Source organism: Oreochromis aureus, linkage group 3 (assembly GCF_013358895.1).
Source record: "Oreochromis aureus strain Israel breed Guangdong linkage group 3, ZZ_aureus, whole genome shotgun sequence".
Classification (NCBI taxonomy): domain Eukaryota; kingdom Metazoa; phylum Chordata; class Actinopteri; order Cichliformes; family Cichlidae; genus Oreochromis; species Oreochromis aureus.
In genome coordinates, this window is record NC_052944.1 from 41252250 (window position 1) to 41270299 (window position 18050).

Below are 18050 nucleotides of genomic sequence, written 5' to 3' on the forward strand. Positions count from 1 at the left end.
AAGCAATCTAGAGTGTATTTTGGGTAGAGATGTACAACTGTTTTGCAGTTTGCACCTCTCCACGCGGCGTGAATTCATTAAAATCAATTGTTTGAACGACCTTTTCTGGACAATCATTGTTTTACTCTCATCCTCAATTTCGAACCCGTAACATTTGGTGCATTGGCCGAGGTTGAGGGAGATAAGTTGGAGAGTGAGACTGAGAGGGTCCAAGGTGCTCAAACAGGCAGACACGAGTCAGTGGTCGAAGTGAGTGGACATAAGCCGGCTTATTCAAAGGTAAGGCACTACCTGTTGAATTATTTCCAAACAGTGCTGAATTGGTTCTGACAAAATTGAAAGTCTACTCACTGAAAATTACTGGTAAAGGTCTGTTTTGATTTTGGTGAAAATCTCATGAGAATTGAAGTTGAAGTAATGATAATGTAAGGTTAAGTGACAGTACTGATTAAAGGAAATGCAGTTGGACTGCTAAGGAAAGAGAATTTAAAGTAGTTGGACTACTGAATTTAGGATTATAGGTAATTTGGAAACTGTGTATGGTAATACAGTCATAACTGAATATAAAGCTGGGCTTGGACATCAATAAAGTCGGTTTGGTGGTTTCATAGGATGTCTTTAAAATACAAGTAAATTTCTGTAGAACGGAACTGTGGGAAGTTCTAAGAAAGTGCATTGTTCGGAGGTGACGCTCCCAATTTCCTGGTGACGACCAGGATCTTCCGTTGGACGGGATAGTTCGATTGGCAATCGTGGACAACTGAGGACGGTCCAAAATAGCTACTGATTGGATCAGTTGACCGTTTGGAACGGTGTTTGCACTTTTTTTGGGTAGTAAAGGTTGGACCTTGGGCGTTGGACGCTTTTAAATTTACTTAGGAACTTTAGCAATTAGACCAGACACAGGTTGGACCTGATACTGGGTCATTGATTATCAAAAACTTGGAGTTTGTCCCTTGGAGGGTTAATTCAAATTTTGTCTAAATTATGTAGGTTGTGCAATTTAAGGCCTTGTAAATATTATTTAATTTATCAGACGTCTCTGTGTTATAATTTCTATGTTTGTATATAGGCTCTGTCTGCCACGGGCACTGCAGCAGGCTGGTTATTTTGAGAGTGTGTCTGTGTCTATGTAAATGAGATGCCTGTGACTTATTTAGAGTGACATTTCCTGTTTACTAATGAGTGGCTAATGACTGACTGCAGAGCCTGGGTTAAGGACGACTTCAATCTGTGTTTTAAGGGAAGAAATGCAGTTTATGTTTATTATATTTGTGTGACTGTTGTTGATTATGATAAGTATTTCATGATAACTGTAGAATATGAGTATGGGGTTTGCTTGACACGTGTCTGTACTAGGTAAAACTGTGTAAGACTGATAGGAAGTTTATAGAGACTGCTACACATTGCTGATGCATGTACTTAAGACGCTGGTTTTGTTTATTACAATATGTAAGTAAAGTTTTATTTCTTGCCAGGACTGTATGACTTTTTGCGGGGTTTTGAGATAGGATACATAAACTGTTGATACTTAAGACCGTTACCTGGGTTCTGAGAACTGAAATTGAATTTGAGATAATTTAATTAATAAAGATGTCTGTAAGCGATGTGTGTTTTGGGGTGTCGAAGTAAGATGTTTTAGGATTTTTAGATGGGTTCTGTTTCAGTTTGAGATAATATATACAGTTACATTTTCTGGGTGTGTGTTGTTGAGTGACAACATGCGCAGTTTAAATTGGGCGCTGTTCCTTCCTCTTTTTAGTTTCAAAACACAAAGGCTGTTAGATTAAAAATTACTGTGAGTAACGGTTTGACTTTTGACTAGGGAAATATGATGCTTACTTTTGGGTCTATGAAGATATCATAACATTTTGGTGGAGATGCCAGGGTAAAATAGTGAGCTCAGACAAGGAGTCTGAGAGAAAAAACACCGTGAGATGAGTAAGGTGTTTAACTGACTCAGGATTTCAGAGAATCGAGTCAGCGGCGATCTTGAGTTTTAATGGTAAGTTGATTGTAAGAGAAAAATCATTGTTTACCATGTTGAAGTAATTCTGATGATATTACTAGAGGTGTTGTGACACAAGTGAAGAACAAGTTGTAAATGGGGACTCACAATTATGTTGATATGGATAAAGGACAGAAACAGTTTCTGAATTTTGAGGAGAATTTTGAAGCACTGAGGTTGAATTTTCTCTGTGCTTGGTGCCCTGTGTGGACCTATGTTAGAGTTATAAGTCCAAAGGTTATGACCTGGAGGTCATTCATGGTGTTTAAAGAAGAACAGGAATTAGAAAAGATATTTAATGTCATATTTTGTGTAAATTGAGGGGGACTCACCACATATGTGTTCACCTTTTTAATTTAAAGTGACGCAGACATTGACACACACATAAAATTGTTAGGGGTGAGTTACTTCCTCTTTTAATTTCAAACTGGAACACATGTGTGCATTGGACTAGAATTTCATTTGGGCTAGTTAAAGATAAAGATGACCTGTGTCAGTCCCAGAGGTGGGAAATTTCTTTTGTTAAAGCAAAAGCGCAAAGTTATGCAGTAGAAATCAGAAAACACTGGAATGCCATAAAATAAAATAGAACAGAATGATGTATACAATAGAATAAAATAAGAATACCAAGACTATATAAAACTCTTTCTCTTTTAAGAGGACAGACGCAGTTACTGAGGGTTGTCTACTTCCCTTCCTGATTGTAAACAAGCATGTTTGATAGAGATCTCGCGCTTGATAAAACTCCCTCTAAAACTCCCTGTAAGACTGTTAGGAAAGCGTGTATGGGGTGATTATAAGTGTATGAATGTTGTACTGGATTTTAATGATTCTGTGTGAGTTGTACAAAGTAATATAAGTAATAATAAGTCTGGGTAGGTACAATAGGAGAATGAGTGAAAAAGTGGAAGTCTGAGAGAAAAGGCAGTGTGTGTGAGACGATTATGAAAGGATTGTGTGAATGAAGTAAAAAAAAAACAAAACAAAAAAAAAACTGACAAATGCAAAAATTAGTATACTGAAAAGTGTGTGAGAAGAGGGTGTATTGTTTTTAGACCAAGACTTAGTAAAACTAAAGAGGGTTTGTAGACTGTAAATATGAAAAAACAAGTGTTTGATTAATCTGTAGAAACAGGAAAGAGAAATAGGAAATACTGTGCTGCTGTGTGAGTGATTGATGATGTCAGGGGAGCACCCAGAGAAATAGGCAGACGAGTTAAATTCTAAGAAGATGAAGCGAATGCATGTTTTAAGTAAAGTAATAAAGTAATAAAATTATATTAATTACAGGTTTTAGAAAAGGGACAGACTGAGAGAAATAAATACATGAACTGACAATTACATTAATGAATTGAAAATGCACGTACACTAACTGTTACATGTGAAATTATTGTTGGAAAGTTTAATACACACATGAAATAAAGAAAGCAGTTTACACTCCTTTAATTTCCAGAACCAGTGTGTCCCCTAGACCTGATAACACCCTTGCCCAGTTGGCCCCGTATAAGGCAGCATGGAAGGCTGGACAGCCCATGACGGGTAAGATCCCACCTCGAAACCCTGGGACAACCTAAGGCAAGGCGCAGTCACGATTGCTTGAACCTAAGTCCCGGAGTGACCTTTGAGTCACTGGAGGAGACGGGACTTCAAGGGTACAGCCGCTGGGCACAGGCGAAGGGAAATGCCACTAACAATGACCAGTGATGAGCCAGAGAGAAAACACACCCTGTCAAAAGGAGTTTGAAACACTGCAAAAGAAACATTTACAAGATCACAAGGATCACAAAGAAACATTGATAAAATTACACATACAAACAGAAAATGTACTAACCTTATAAAGATAAGCTCATGAAGATTAATGCGATTAAAACCTGGCTAAGAATACAAACATATGTAATTAAATAAGGTTGCTAATTTCAGGAGTGTTAAAATGGTGTGGATGTTGAATAAAATACACTTGGATAAAGTAACGTTGAGGAAAAACTCAAAAGAAGTTAGATGACAAGGAAATCAGTTATACGAAAAAGTGATTAAAGTAGTTTAAAAGAGTGACTTAGCAGTGCTTTTGCACTGAGTGATCAAAACAAGTGATTAGTATAGAAAGAAAATGAAAATAATTGAATAATGGCATGGGCTTTAAAAAGTATTTCTCTTGCCAAGTTAAATTGTTGAGATATGGCTGAGTATGCAAAAGTTCGAAAGCTCGTGTGAATGTGGACAGAGGAGCTTGCTGTGTGTGTGATTGAGGCCTTAAAGGAGGGGTAGATTGTTCAGAGGTGCAAATTTGATTAAGAGGTTTATAAATTAGTGTTGACACATTGTTATAAGGTGTTAGGCTGAATCTGAGTATGGTAAAGTGCCTAACCGGGGTTATTGTTGTGTACGAAACGGTGTAGCTTTTGGCGAGGTTTGTAGTGTGTTGAATGGGTGAAATTTAAGATTGTTGAAGATTTTTGAAGTTGTTGTTTTGTTTTTAAAGGGGAGTTTTAATAAAGATGGACATGTTTAAGGTGGCCGATTGGTTTTGTAACAGTGCACTTAGAAAGAAAAAACCTGTCAGGTGATTTTGTTTTGTACTTTGATGAGCTAATACTCAGCTCTCTTTTTCTCTCATTTTGTTCTAAGCAGGCCTGCAAAAGAGTGGATAACAGCGCTGAAAATTCTCGGTGACCTTCTCCAGATTACAATAGGCAGAGGAGAAGGCTAACTCTCTGTCTAAAAAGGATTGCCATGAGCCAATCCAGTCTAAAAGCAGAAAAACTATTTTCTTAAAAACAAAGTAAAACAAATAAATGAGTTGATGTTGCTGAGAGTGAAGACTGAATATTTGCGAGATAGTCTCCACTGTCAGCAATACCTGATGGTAATGCGTGTGAGTCAATGTGTGTAAATGGATGGTGACTGGACGGACCAGGCAGACCATAGGTTGGACCGACTGGACACTGACAAAAGACTGGACTAAGGTTGGACACATGACTGATAATTGTTCTGTTTTAACTTTTCTGTTATAACACAGGTTGGATCATAAGTGGAAAACTGAGTATAAAAGGTGATGTTCTGGTTAACACACAGGTTTTGTTTCCAGGTCAAGGATGCAGGCTGTGGATGGAGCCAAGAAAGGATTTGACATGATGATTAATTTGATTTCATTCCTTAAACACAGGTTTGATGTTATGGAGCATTTATACATAATGTGATAGGACTAAACTTTTCTTTTAATTCCCTAACCTGAGTGAAGGATTTTGAGTTTGTAACACATGAGATGTGTCACAAAAAGGGGGGTGTTAATATATGCGATTAGCTACATGAAATGTGTTCTTTTAGGGTTACTAAGCAAATGTCTACGTGACCTTTACCTAATAACCTTTGTGATGATAAACTTGTTTACCGACTTGCTCTCTTGTAGAACATACAGATTTAGAAAAGGGGAACCTCAGCTCTGAGTTCTGAGAATAACTCTGTTAAGTTGACAGGAAACACGTCGAGACAGCAATATAGGGCAAATGTATTAGAGCTTGTAATTAAATGTGGGACTTGAAAAGAGGAAGCAAATTTGGTACAGGACGTACTTGAGATGATCAGACGAGAGAAGGAGAAGGTCAGGAATAGTTTAAACTAAGATTGAGAAATTAAATTGGGTGAAAGGGGGTGTAGCTTCAGGGCAGTTCACAGCCCGGCGTAAACGCAAGGTGCCGTCACACAGCTTAAGTTATTTGTTTGATTTATTTTATGACAAAATAATAAGGAAACATTGAAAACATACAACCCGTTGAGGAGACAGATAGGGTTGGGGAATTGAAAGGGTTGGTTTGTTTAGCATAATGCACTACAAAGTATACAAAGACACATTGCATAACTGTGCTAGTTTAGAGTTGATGTTCTATCCAAGAGGGTTTTAAGCTTCACTGGTGAGAGTGTCCAGGTGATACATGTTGAGGGAAGATGAGAACATAGCAGGTTAATTGCATGCACGCTTACAAACACACATGATTTAAATATAGGCCAGGCCAAAGGCCTGGACTTGATGCAGCTTTCAACTTTACAGCTCCTAACTTGCAGGAATGGCGGGGAGTGTAATGAATGAATGCAAAACATGCTTACAGACACAAACATGACAGGGGTTTATTTTACAGGGTAATGGTGGACCACAGGTTGCTTTGTTTCTGCTTAGCAACTACTGAGGTAAAAGGTGTTAAAGATAAATATGCAATAAGTGAACAGGAAATGTGTAACGGTGAGCCGGGTGAAACAAAATGTTGTAGATAATGGAAACTTGTCTAACGGGCATTAACAGTAACCTTTGCATGTTATGTATATGCTTGAGGCCAAAAGAGGCGTAAATCCAGATAGAAAACTTTGAAGTGTGCTTTTAGCGGAGATTTAGGCTGACATGGGGATGGTGTGCATTTTACTTGGGTTGTGTTTAATAAGACTAAAAGCGTTGCTCACACACATAAAGAGTATTGAGATTAAATAAAGTTAATATAATGGATAGAGCCCAGAACAGGATAATACATAAGTAAAATCAAATGTAATGTTTGATTTCACTTTTATTGGGAAACAATCAGGTTAGAAATGTGAGTAACCTATGTATAAACTGTGAAAACACTCTCCACATACATTAAAACTGTGCAACTCTCCGTGGTCCATGCAATCAAGCAACTGTTACATATCTGTATTAAACTAGCCAACATAGACTCACCACCACATGATGTGGCCCTGCAGCGGGGGCAGAAAATCATTTGCAAACCAGGGATCTTATGTTGATTATCATATTCTTACTTATGTACACACACACACACAGAAGGAAAAATTTCAAAACAAAACAAAAATAACTTCGCTTAACCTGTCAAGCACAGGAGCAAAATAAAAATCTTTTGGGCTCTGTTAAAATTTCTTTAGTAAAGTGTAAAAGGCCAAACCTAAGAGGTTGGGCAGCCCGGAAAGTCCCTCCAGTATCAGGAGTTAATAGTCAGGAAACATTCTTCACTTTAACGCCTTTTTTCTGAAAAACCACTGACTCATAGATGCAGATAGACATACAAGTGCACATACATCCAGATGTGCATTTAGACATTAAAAGTGTAGAGGCATGTACACACAGATTGGCAAATCGGTACAGAGTCTAACTGAAGAGCTTAACAAAGCAGACGTGGCAGTAGGTTTTGTGATTTTGCCTGATATGATATTGTGAACTAACTTTGAATAATGACAGGAACCTTAGATGAACACAGTAGGTTAGTAAGGTGTAGCAGAGAGGCTGTTTGTTTTCTATCCCTTACAGGAGAAGATTTCCACTAGAGAGAGACCCAGAAGAGGAGCGGAGATTACCTAAGCATGAAGTGTTTTCAAGTGGGGGCTGGTGTTTAGTACTAGACCACCTAGAGGACAGGAGGTTATTGTCGGATTTGCTGAGTCAGGGGCGACTAGAGAGGGTCAGAGCGAAGGTAGTGGACCTGGGAATAGGTAGTGACGTCTCTGGAAGAGACGTCAAAAGGGGAATTGTGGAATTACAGGGATTATTTTATATAACCATCATCTTTGTCATTGCATTAATTATCATTTCATCAAAGTGTTTATTGAAGCTGCTGGCATTATGTTATAATTTATATTATAGGGGTTATCATAATCAAATATTAACATGTTTATTACAGGTGCAGTTATAACTACTTTAAAATGATTGAGTTAAATATATGTATCATAACTCATAGGCTGAGTACATGGTTACAGTAAAATAGTAGCTGAGCAAAGGCCTGAATGTATTCAGCTTCTTGTTGCATTTGAGTTTGCTTAGTTACAGGTGACGGAAGGATGTCCAGCCCATGGTGACCTCAAAGGCCTTAGGTCATCACCATATTCGGAAGAGTATGCCACAAGGAGGAACCTCTATGTTGCATTTAATTCTTAAAATACATGAATGTTCTGTACATGCAAATTATGTGCTTGTAAACGCAAGAAGGGGCGTTACAATACCCTGATGTTATAAAAGCAATCTAGAGTGTATTTTGGGTAGAGATGTACAACTGTTTTGCAGTTTGCACCTCTCCACGCGGCGTGAATTCATTAAAATCAATTGTTTGAACGACCTTTTCTGGACAATCATTGTTTTACTCTCATCCTCAATTTCGAACCCGTAACAAGGGCTCTTCAGTTTATCAAACTCACTCAACATGTGGGCAACAAAGGTTGGGAGCGGTTCGTCCTGAGCCTGAACACGATCCAAAATTCCTCTCAGGATGCGTTCTTGGCTGTCGGAGGGCAGAAAAACTGTCTTAAATAGTTGACAGAATTGAGCCCGTGATGTGATGTGGGAGCTCAATGCCTTGAACCATTTCCCGGGCTCTTTTGCAAGAAAGTGTGGCAGTTCGTTTAGCAATTGCCCATCGGTTAGGTTCAATGAGGCTTTGTATGTGCCAACTGCATTTAACCAGTCCTCAGGTTGCACTTTGTCATCCCCAGCATACACAGGAGGCTCCAGTTTGGCGTGATGTAAAGCTGCCGCAATCACTCTGGAAGTGCTGCTGAGCTTGAGTGAGTGAGATGGGAGGAAAGGATTTGTAGGTTGAAATGGGTTGCTGGGCAGGAACGGATTGGTACTGTTGGTGGGTTCAGTTTTGTCCCTCGCAGGAACATGAGGTGTCGATGTGGCCATCGGGAAAACAGGAGACTGTGGGACTGCAGGAGGGGGAGAGTTCCCCGTTGTGAGTTGGTCCCACTGCTTCAGTAAACTCTGCTGTATGTTCAGTGAGTCACGTAAATAGTCACTAAGCCTATTCACCTCAGTTCTTAATTCCACCACTTGTTGGCTAAGGCTAGGAGTTACATTTTCAACTATCTGGCACATTGGTAATGAGGTAAGTTCCATGTCTGAGTCAGAGTCATCTGGGTAGTGTGCCATTGCGATTTCAAAAAAATTAAGCTGCTCCAGCGCACAGCGCAGTCATTTATATCACAGTAAAAGAGTCAGTTACACTGTAAAAAAAGTCAGTAAAATATACAGCAAAACACCGTCAAATTCCAACGGTAATGGAGCGTAAAACCAAAAACTTCCTTTTACTGTATTAAATAGATTGAATAACCGTTAATTGTGAGACTGGATAAAACTTTGTTTTTTACTGTGATAAAATGTTGAAATTATAAATATTGTCTGTGAAAACAAATAAATATGCATACATTTTACAATTAAATATTGTAATGTTGAAAATGTCTGAAAAACTTCGATTTTACAGTATTATTTGAGTAAAACTACATCTTTTCGGGTTGTGCACATTGGAATTCACAGTATAAAGCTGTAGATTTTTAAGCAAACAAAAACATTCATTTTTACAGAAGCAAGATGTTAAACAATAGGGTCCACCGAAATAATACAACCAGTAAATACCATTTTAAAAAAAAGAAAAAAAAAGCAAATATCAGCAGTGAAAGACAATAAAATTGATAGTATTTTTTTTTTATTTTAAAATTCATTGTATTCATTATTTTAAAATTTTGAGTTTGTGTGATCGCTGTTGATTGGTAGCTAAACTGCTGGTAAACTGTGTACAGACGTTTTACGTTCGAATTGCAGAGAAAAAAAAATTCTGGTAGCAACATTGTGCAGTATGAGCGAACCATTTCACCAAAAAAAGGGGAAGCAAGGCAAGACGTGGCTGCAGCGGTCTGCAGACGTGACTTCTGATCAAATTCGAACCTCCTAAAGAAACAAAGAGCGACATTACATTGCGGGATGACGTCACCTGCAAATGACCAATAGCGCGGTGCGCTGCTGAGCTGTGTACCAACCGCTCTTTTTTTCATGCAGGAGACTCAAGTTGGCTTCGCTAACGGACACAGTTTTGAACTCGTATATTAGCGCCATTTATTGCTGCTTGGACCACAGCATCTTCGGAATTTGTAGACATCCTGGCAGCTTACAATTAGTTCGAGGTGAGGTGAGTACATGCAACTTCAAGTTATCTCTGTTATAAAAATCCACCAGCCCAGCATTTATAGATAATTTTAGCAGTTCGTTTTTTATGAGTGAGTTTGTGAATTTAGTTAGCATTTGTGAGTTGAGTTAGCATTACTGTCGCGAGGGAAGCATTGCTCTGGATTAGTTTCTGTGTTTGGCTGCTTAATTTGCTAGGGAGGAATTACCAAAGTACATGGAGTTATGTTAACCTGTAATTTCTGTGGTAAGGTAGTTCAGTCATCAAGGGGCTACGTGCTTCATTGTAAACTGCATCGGAATGAGCCACGTTGTTTCTTTCGGTGTATTGAAGCAGGCTGCAAGCAGACATACACCAGGTATGGCGCGTTTAAGGCTCATTTTTACCGAAGACACTCTGCCTCCACCCATGTCACTGGTGTGGCGGTGGTTTCTTCGTTTACATGTGCAATGGCGATGTGTGAACGTCAGTGTCAGAACTCTCTCTTTATGATTAAAAAGGTTTGTTTTGTTCCTGCCCTTTTCAGACACTGAATATGAGCAGAAACCATAAGGATACTCAAAGGACCTGTGACTCTCAGGAAATGGTGAGATTTCAGGTCATAATCTTTTTCTTTTTTTCCATTAAATTCATTTTCCTTTTTCCCTTTACAATATTGCTGTTTTGTTTTTGTAAACAGCATCAAATGAGAGGGACAGATGAAACAGTTTCAAGACAATGGCAGGAAAAACATGCTGAAGATTGAAACAAACCTTGGCTGGAAATATTTGGTATGTGTTTTACCGTAAATCAAATTGTTGAAAAACATTCAGCTACACTGCAACACAGGAAACTTGATTTGCACTTATTTTGTTACTTTAATTTCTTGTCTCATTATTTTTGTCAGTTATTATTGTTTATGGTGTATGCCCTTCTTGTTTTCTTTCTGAATGCAGAAGGTATCTAGCCAGTCCACAATGAAAGCTTCGTTGCACCCCATGAGTCTTCTGGCAGAAATGATGGCGCCTGTATTCTTTGGTTTCCCTAAACATCACACCCTGCCTGTTTATACGAGGCTCTTCAATTAAGTCTGCACCCAAAGATTCAATAAGAGGTAAGCAGTGGTATTATTCAAGTTTTGCTAAAGAAAGATGGACAGGAGACACTAATCTTAATCAGCCGAGCTCAGGTTCATGTCCAGGTGAGCAGTTTCATACGCTATAAAATGTAGATTGAATGATAGGTCTCATCACCATGCATTCAGCCATTAACTTCAAGTTCTATGATAAATCAATAGGAAACTTAAATACGTTTTCCAACAAATTATGATTGTGATTAGGGCTGCGTTGTCTCACAGGGAGTGCAGAATTATTAGGCAAGTTGTATTTTGAGGAATAGTTTTATTATTGAACAACAACCATGTTCTCAATTAACCCAAAAACTCATTAATATCAAAGCTGAATGTTTTTGGAAGTAGTTTTAGTTTGTTTTAGTTTTAGCTATTTTAGGGGATATCTGTGTGTGCAGGTGACTATTACTGTGCATAATTATTAGGCAACTTAACAAAAACAAATATATACCCATTTCAATTATTTATTTTACCAGTGAAACCAATATAACATCTCCACATTCACAAATATACATTTCTGACATTCAAAAACAAAACAAAAACAAATCAGCGACCAATATAGCCACCTTTCTTTGCAAGGACACTCAAAAGCCTGCCATCCATGGATTCTGTCAGTGTTTTGATCTGTTCACCATCAACATTGCGTGCAGCAGCAACCACAGCCTCCCAGACACTGTTCAGAGAGGTGTACTGTTTTCCCTCCTTGTAAATCTCACATTTGATGATGGACCACAGGTTCTCAATGGGGTTCAGATCAGGTGAACAAGGAGGCCATGTCATTAGTTTTTCTCTTTTATACCCTTTCTTGCCAGCCACGCTGTGGAGTACTTGGACGCGTGTGATGGAGCATTGTCCTGCAAGAAAATCATGTGTTTTCTTGAAGGATGCAGACTTCTTCCTGTACCACTGCTTGAAGGTGTCTTCCAGAAACTGGCAGTAGGACTGGGAGTTGAGCTTGACTCCATCCTCAACCCGAAAAGGCCCCACAAGCTCATCTTTGATGATACCAGCCCAAACCAGTACTCCACCTCCACCTTGCTGGCGTCTGAGTCGGACTGGAGCTCTGTGCCCTTTACCAATCCAGCCACGGGCCCATCCATCTGGCCCATCAAGACTCACTCTCATTTCATCAGTCCATAAAACCTTAGAAAAATCAGTCTTGAGATATTTCTTGGCCCAGTCTTGACGTTTCAGCTTGTGTGTCTTGTTCAGTGGTGGTCGTCTTTCAGCCTTTCTTACCTTGGCCATGTCTCTGAGTATTGCACACCTTGTGCTTTTGGGCACTCCAGTGATGTTGCAGCTCTGAAATATGGCCAAACTGGTGGCAAGTGGCATCTTGGCAGCTGCACGCTTGACTTTCTCAGTTCATGGGCAGTTATTTTGCGCCTTGGTTTTTCCACACGCTTCTTGCGACCCTGTTGACTATTTTGAATGAAACGCTTGATTGTTCGATGATCACGCTTCAGAAGCTTTGCAATTTTAAGACTGCTGCATCCCTCTGCAAGATATTTCACTATTTTTGACTTTTCTGAGCCTGTCAAGTCCTTCTTTTGACCCATTTTGCCAAAGGAAAGGAAGTTGCCTAATAATTATGCACACCTGATATAGGGTGTTGATGTCATTAGACCACACCCCTTCTCATTACAGAGATGCACATCACCTAATATGCTTAATTGGTAGTAGGCTTTCGAGCCTATACAGCTTGGAGTAAGACAACATGCATGAAGAGGATGATGTGGACAAAATACTCATTTGCCTAATAATTCTGCACTCCCTGTATTTAAATTACTCAAATGCATACTCTAGCAAAAACTGCATAACTAAATTACTCTATTTTATTTCTATTCTAGTTAGAGTGTGCAGAGGTAGAGTTTGAAGCACTGAGGAGGGGCATGCAGTCTGACCGGGCACTTGGCAACCAAAAGGAAAGAGAAGGACTTTTCAGTGGTATGGGGCAAACAGGGAAGATTACGGTAAGGCAGTGTTAAAGCAGCATGATTAAACCTCTATAGGTGAGCAACTATTTGACCTAGTACAATACAGATTTACAAACTTGAAGTAGACCTTTCACCCTGCAATTGGAACTGTTTGTTTTTCAGGAGGGCTCAGTGTTCATCATGGCCATCCAGGTGTATTGTAAACATAATACCAATTACATGTATTATTTATGGTCCAAAATGTACTATCATTCAAGTTAAGGAAAATGGGGTGTGAAGTAATTGTCTGCCTCAGAGTCCACTCCCCGGATATGTAACAGGGTACAATTAGGGAATTTATTATGATTACTGTCTATAAACAACCCATGCATGAAAATTTGTATGATTAGTCTAATACAGCTGTTTTAGCTTTTCAATGGTGACTTTTCTGCAAGAACAAAGGCTGTCATGCTGTATAGCATTCAACTCAAGGTTGAACAGGCATGAAATTACGATGCCAGTCATCTAAAGGCACTTTATTATCTAAGGATAAACTGCAAAAATAAAACATTAAAGAACAATTATTTATCTGACCCCCTTTTAGCAAGAAATTTGGAGAAGAGGAACTCCCTTTTTAACAGGAATAAATGCCCAGTAGAACTGGGCACAAGGGGGAGTGGTCATCCGCTGCGACCAGCTGTGGTGAGGAGAAGGAGACAAGACTGAAAACATGCTGTGGAGGAGAGCCAGAGTTTGATAATAATTAATAACTAATAATAACTCCAAAGAGAAACCTAAAAACTGGAGGCTCAGCTTCTTGGAGTCATCCCACAAATGACTCCAAGAAACCTCACAGTGATAATGGAGACCAAGGTAATGCCATTCAGAGCATTCCTTTAGGTTGACTGACAGTTGTGTGTTGTCTGGCTTCATGGATGGATGAGAGAGAGGGTGTCATCAGCATGGCAGAGGTATGTTGTGCCTTTTGCGGTATTACATGAAGGAGGCATGTGTAATGTACACAGGAACTGGTCCTGATGCCAAACCTTGTGAAGCTCAATCGTTAGTCTTGTGTGTGTGGGAGGATTTTTCGAATAACATTTTATAGTCAACAGTATCGAGCATAGAGACCAATCCACTGTCAGAGACCTTAAGAAGTTTATTTTTAACTTTCATTGAAGCTGTTTATGTGCTCTGAAACCTGGCTGAAACTCTTTAAATAAGGCATTCCTTAGTGGCTATTTTACAGCTGCTCTTGTGGGGATTTTAGAGATAAAAGGAAAGTTGGAGTTTGGCCTATAACTGGCTAGGACAGTTGGGTCAAGTGATGGTTTTAGAGTGATGGTTTAACTACTGCCAACATGAAGAACTGTGTGGTCAATGTGGCATTGTCCAACTTAGCTTTGAAAATTCCGATTCGGCAGCTATAGAGGTGTGGGAAGTTTGATCAGCCATATAGCCAGCAACCCTAAGTCGAGGGCTAAAAGCGCTAATGATGAATTGTGAATTGGCAGCCGGTAACAGAGTTAATGTTTATCCAAATTCAGCATATCAATGTGACATGTGCTTCAAAATTTACAACCACAATTGCACGTAATCTTATTGCACATGTGTGTGTTTGATCAGCTGCAAAAGTCTTTTTTGTGGAGTCTGACAGCAGTGGGGAGGAAAGACCTGCGAAATCTCTCCGTCCCACATCGTGGGTGCTGCAGCCTGCCACTGAAGGAGCTGCTCAGTGCTGTTAGGGTCTCCTGCATGGGGTTGGAGATGTGGTCCAACAGGGATGACAGCTTAGCCACCATTCTCCTGTCACTCACCACCTCCACTGGGTCCAGAGGGCATCCTAGAACAGAGCTGGCCCTTCTGATCAGCCTGTTCAGTCTCTTCCTGTCCCCAGCAACAATGCTGCCACCCCAGCAGACCACACCATTAAAGATGGCAGAGGCCACCACAGAGTCACTGAAGGTCTTCATGATAAGCATATTGAGATAAATTACTGTCCATCATGTCATCCACAAGCAAGATTGGGAGAAGAAACTATACAGTCTACGCACCTAATCCCTATTATTGAATTCACTATTAAACTCTGGTGGATTATAGCGACAAAATATAGAATTATAGAAGATTGCAAAGCGCTGATTTGGCCTGCATATTCTCAAAAATTCCGAAGTGGCCAACGGGATAGTACATTTTTAAGATGAGTTAATAAAGGAATTACGGCAATAGACGGGAAAATATTCAAATCTTTCGAGAACCTACAGAGACAGTTTGGACTGGATAAATCAGACTTATTTAGGTACTTCCAATTAAGATACTTTTACAATACAGAAATTAGGAAGAAGGCCTTGAGAGAAGGAAGCTAGATAATAGAAATAATATCAGGTGCGTAAAAAAATCCTCCATCAAAAATTTTATCAAAATTATATATTGGTCTGCAAAACTTGAAAAGGAATGAAACATTATATATTAAGCAAAAGTTGGAATCTGAATTACATCTTGAGTTATCAGAGGACGATGAAATGTGATTAGGTTTATTATTACTCCTTGCATCAAAAGCAAGCAGCTGAAAACACCTCAACAATGCTGAAGATTATGTGGTATGAGTACAAGAAAACAATTATTAGAAGATAATGTGTTAAATTTGCTTAGATGAGAGGGTCCAGCAGTAGATCAGAGGAACAGGGAAGGATTTGTCTGTGTGTTTCAGTTTGGTTTGGCTGTAGGCCTGAGAGTGTGTGTAAATGTGTAGAGGGAAAGGAATTTATGGACACCGGGGGTCTGCCTGTCATAAAAGGAGACAGGAAGCTACAGTTGGGGGATGCTGATGCTTGTACCTATAATAAAAGCTCATAATTGTCATAACTTAGACGTAAGTTAAGGAAGTCACATATACAGAGACACACACCCACATCCACACGCACACTCAAGTGCACTCACATAAACACACAGGTACGCACACACACAGGCACTCACGTGCTCGCACACAAACACGGAGTTTGTAACACACCATGTGGGTTTTACGATGGGGTCGCTTCTATAAAACTGGTTGTAACAAACAAAGAAGTGAAGCTCTGCAGAGGGACACCGGCCTTGCATGTCTTCCCTCCTAGAAGATGCATGCGTCACTGAAGATGAATAAAGGTTTTGTGAAATGACTACTGATCTCTGGATGCCCGAGGAATAAAAAGAACTGGGGTGAAACTGCTTTACATAACAGTTTTGGTGCCGAAACCCAGGAGATTCGCTCGAGGCCCAGAGAGGATGAATTGGCAGAGCTGAGATCGTGAAAATGAGGCGAACAAAGAGCTAGCTCACATGACTAAAAGGTAAGCACGACCCGTTTATTTTCGAACCGTGCATATTGGATGAAGTCTAAATTATCTGTTCGCTAAATTGAGCGCATCCCAGTTTAAATTCACTCAGTAGATTAAAGAGGCGGTTAGAGTCCGTCCCAGTGTGACTAAAGCAAGAGACTTTTGCTAAGAACTTCAGGTTGATGTTTAGTGTGCTCTAAGAAAATCAGGCTCAGTGCGTTAAAGCAGGAGACGTTTGTTACGAATTTGTGTAGTTAGAAAGCGGGGTTTAAGGCCTCGCCACCGGCTGACGGCCGTGTGTGTTCCGGGCTTGGCTGCCCCACTCACTCTCGAACGCGAGGGTGAGACCCATGGGACGGGAGGACTAGGCTGGTAACCTGGGGACCGGGGACTCCTAAATAACTAAAGCTAGGTGTTAGATCCTGGTCACAGTTGATAGCCTGCATGAGAGTGGGGGCAAGTTGCTTCGCTAGTGAGAGTACGAGCTGCTCGGCTTAGCCCACTGACTGCAGCGTGTGTAGACTGTGTAGTGTGTGTGAAAAGCGCCGTTAGAGTCGCCGTCTCAACTGAAGTTCGGGAGTCAATTAAAGTAACAAAGGAATTTGAGTCTAAAAGTGTGTGTTTGTAGTGTGTAGAAATTGCGGCAGGAGGCCTTGTCACAAATTGTTGCAAATTGTGAAGTCAATTGGGGGGTTGAATTTGGTTTTATTTTGGGGAAGAGAGAAACCGCGGTATTGAGTCCATGGCGCAGTTTCAGTAATTTGTGAGGCAAACTTGCTGCGATCTGAAGATCGTGAGCCTATTGTCCTAGTTTGGTTGAGGTGTAAAAGAGGGGACGGCACCCGTTCTGTGTGCTGATTAGGGCGTTGTCCTGAATCACAGAGGAGGAAGTGTCTCACAGCGAGTTGTGAAGGGGACTGCGAGAAGTATGAGGTGTGTGAGAGCCAGCCTCGAGGTGCGGGTTCATAGGTGGAACGAATGAGGAGTAAAATGGAGGTGTGTGTGTGTGAGAGAGCAAAAGAATGGTGGGGATGAGTGACCAGGCGGTGTGTGTGTGTGAGCTCCCTTGAGGAAAAAGGGGAGACAAAGTAGATTAGTTGATTGTTGGTGAAATAATAATAGCAAAGAAATCATAGTGATCAAATAGGAAACTAAAATAAATAAATAAAACTAAACAGTGGATTAGTGTTAAGGTAATGATAAATAAATTGATAATATTAACAGTGACATTTAAAGGTGATCAAGTACTCAAGGATGAATGGAGAATTTGATTGCTGACTGTATGAGAGCTGTTGGGGTGAAAGGAAAATGAGGTTGGAGGAGTGAGTTTACAGGTTAATGTGTGGGTGTAATTAAAAAAAGAAAGAAAGAAAATGATGAAATAATGATGATGATAATAATAATAATAATAATAATGAAAACAAAAAAAAAAGTGTGGAAGTGTGAGAGGAAAATTGTCTCCAACTGGGGAAAGCAGTGACACTACAGGTCACCTTCTTCCCCTGCTGGACACAAAAGAAAACATAATTTGGAGTGATGTGGATGAAAATAATTAATAACAATATGAAGAAGATTTTTTGTGTTTGCAGTTAAGAAAAAATAAAACTTTCATTTTCTGGGTTTCAATTTACGAGAGTTCAGGTGGGTAACGGACCTGGATCAATTTTCCACGGGCAGCAGTCGGAAGAAAATTATAGGTTAACATCATTAGAAACACCCAGCCTGAGCTTTGGCTGAATTGTTTTGCAGCTTCTCTTCCTCATCCTGAAAAAGCAG

At 39.9% G+C, this 18050-nt stretch overlaps 1 long non-coding RNA gene across 1 annotated transcript; it reads left to right on the forward strand.

Moving 5' to 3' along the window:
- The first annotated feature begins 10456 nt into the window (after positions 1–10456).
- LOC120439118 lies at positions 10457–11225 on the forward strand. The gene is made up of 3 exons (XR_005612384.1): positions 10457–10522; positions 10616–10706; positions 10872–11225. It is a non-coding gene; the product is annotated as an uncharacterized LOC120439118 (long non-coding RNA).
- Positions 11226–18050: the final 6825 nt, after the last annotated feature.